Raw genomic sequence first — 2,840 nt, 5'->3', positions numbered from 1 at the left:
ACTTAAAATTTATTTTCATACCAAATTGAATAATATCTTCGAGATTAAATAATACCAAAATAAAAAAAAAATCAAATTACCAAATTGATGCTACCAAATTAATTTGAGTTTTCCATGTTTTAGTTTTTAAATATTTCTTAAAAATTATTTTTATATACATTTTTTTATTTTCAAAATTTTTATATTAATTTAAAATTTTTTAGTTTTAAATACTACTAAAATGACAATTTTTTTTCCTACAAAATTTTCAATAAATTTTAAGTTGCCAAATCATGGTATCAAATTTAATAATATTTTTTAGATTAAATAATACCAAACTTTAAACAGAATCAAATTGCCAAATTGATGCTATCAAATTCATTTGAGTTACCTATGTTTTTTAATCTTTTAAGTATTTATTAACAACTAGTATGCCACACGTGCGTTGCACGTGATGCATATTAATAAACTACAAGAGTTTAAATATTGAAGGTCAAGTAAATTTTTACTCACCAATTTTACAATTAGTTATTAAATACATTCTTCACATAGATTATATGATACAGGTGCATGCTATGACGCGTGAGATAGAAAGAATTCCCAACTAATAACAGAAATGCCAGAAACCCATCATTTGGATAGTATACATGTGACATTTTCTTATAGTCTTACTGTCACATTACTTCATCGTGTATTTGAACCAATGGTTTAAGTACAATCACAGACAACTCAAACCGAGTGAATGCACAATACTCGTACAAAAACTACAGCAGATATTGGGTCGTTGCAACTTAGTTTATTCAGAAACTACTGATTACATCCTTATGCCCAGCTCTCCACCACAAGGCTATTATTAGCTCATTATACAAAAACCAGGCTTCTTGCAAGATCGAGGGCATTGTCAAAGAACTTATCTACTATGGCCAGCACAAATTCCATGGAAGTCCCTGACCCTCTGCTTGTGATCAGGTTTCCATCAACCACTACTCTATTCTCGCATTCACTTTGATCAGAAAGCTTGCTGCACATAGCAGGGTATGTTGTTGCCTTTTTCCCCTTAAAAAGGAGAATCAGAAAAATAAAATTAGAATATAGAGAATATTATTTGAAGACCAACAAATGATTGAATCAATCACACACAAGGGCAAGCCTTGAAGTTGTACTTTGAGTAAACCATGTGGCTCAAGCGCTAGAGATGGAGAAGCACATATGCCCCCATACAGCTTATTTGATTCAGCCTACTTTTTAAGAAAATCAACAAGCTTTGCCAAGTTTGTGAATGCTTGTGCACCAGGAAGCCCCCCCTGCAAACAAAGTAAGAGGAAGCAAATATAAACTCACTTACATATGTACACATGGTGAAGAATTCGATGTTCAATGGCTATATTAATTGACCGGCAAGACAATTAGGTCATATTGTAATTTAACAGCCTCATCCAAAAGCTTATCTGCTATTATTTTCACTTTTCTAGATGCTACAATTTTTAATCCATCTTCAACTAACACAACAACATTAGCTTTGGCTCTCCGTAGAATGTCGATAATCATTACAGCCTCCATCTCTTCTGATCCGTTAGCAATTGGCACAAGTACCTGCGACAGAAAGGTACAAAAGTAATTAAAAGCTCTGCAGGAAAAATAAAAACAAGAACAAAAACACCACCACCAATAGCAACAGTAAGTATAATAGTTTGTTAATATTTGGTGAGTGGACATAATCGGCAACTGTAGCATACTCTTGATCCTAATTCCTAGCATGGCATTTGAGTAAAAGCTATGATATTCCAGAAATTACAAAGCACTAAAAGTAAATTTCATTCAACATGATCGCATAAGCAGACGGTGAAATAAAACTGGGGAAAAGGACTTAATTTATAACTTAAAAGGACAAGATGCTATTTTCACAGAGATAAAGCAAAAATTATAGGAAGCAAAATGAATAAGAAAACTAAAAAGAAAAATGTCAAACAAAAAATACCAGACGCTGTTGGATTATTGAAAGATGAAGGATAACAAACTAAAGAGAAAGGACGTAATCATGCATAAACAGAAGAGTATGGTTTACCACATGAGAAAATAACAATTATTAATACTACCTGTATTTCTCCCTCTAGAGCTAGGATGTGAAATATATATTAATTTTTTACATAGTAAAGATTTAAACCCACTTTTATTTCCCACCATATTGAAACAATACCAAGGATAGAATGAAGACAAGACACAATTGAGATGTTAAGAAGCATAAGCATAAGTTAATTTCAAAATTGAAATCAACATGTTCATTTATTGTATGCAATCATAGTCTACAAGATAACGAACTAGCCAGCTTTTAAAAAGATCGGAAACTAATCCATCCTGAAATAAATACAAACAAACTTCTAAATGCAATTATGTTAGACAAAGTTTTGGATAAAGGATGTAGTTGCATGATTAAATAGATTAACGATGCAACTACATGATCCACATAATTCATTCTATGTGGATTAAGGATGCAACTACGTGACCTGTATAACTCTTCTAGATGAGTCATGTGGTCCGCACAGCCCAAATGTGATCTATAAGGACCGGAAATACATCAAGTTTATTACTCATTGCAATACTTACCATATAATTATTAACATGAAATGGCTGATAGATTGTCATGGACATTTAACACCATGAAAGTTTAAAAACTTAGTTATGATACATGATTTAGACCCTTTTTAAGGAATCACCGTCCTTTTACTGCACATTTGTCAACATTAAGAACTAAAATGTTACTGACATGATAGTAAATTATGGCTACATAAAACATAGAACACCCAATTAAAACAACTGACAAAATATCTTCGCATCCCATTGCACTTTTAGTGTAAGTTTGC

At 31.9% G+C, this 2,840-nt stretch overlaps 1 pseudogene; it reads right to left on the bottom strand.

Annotated features, from left to right (window-relative positions):
• Positions 720–1,706, bottom strand: LOC109824689 (annotated as a pseudogene).

This window comes from Asparagus officinalis, chromosome 9 (assembly GCF_001876935.1).
Source record: "Asparagus officinalis chromosome 9, Aspof.V1, whole genome shotgun sequence".
Classification (NCBI taxonomy): domain Eukaryota; kingdom Viridiplantae; phylum Streptophyta; class Magnoliopsida; order Asparagales; family Asparagaceae; genus Asparagus; species Asparagus officinalis.
The sequence above is the reverse complement of the archived record's forward strand: the minus strand, read 5'-3'. Positions and strand labels throughout refer to the sequence as shown.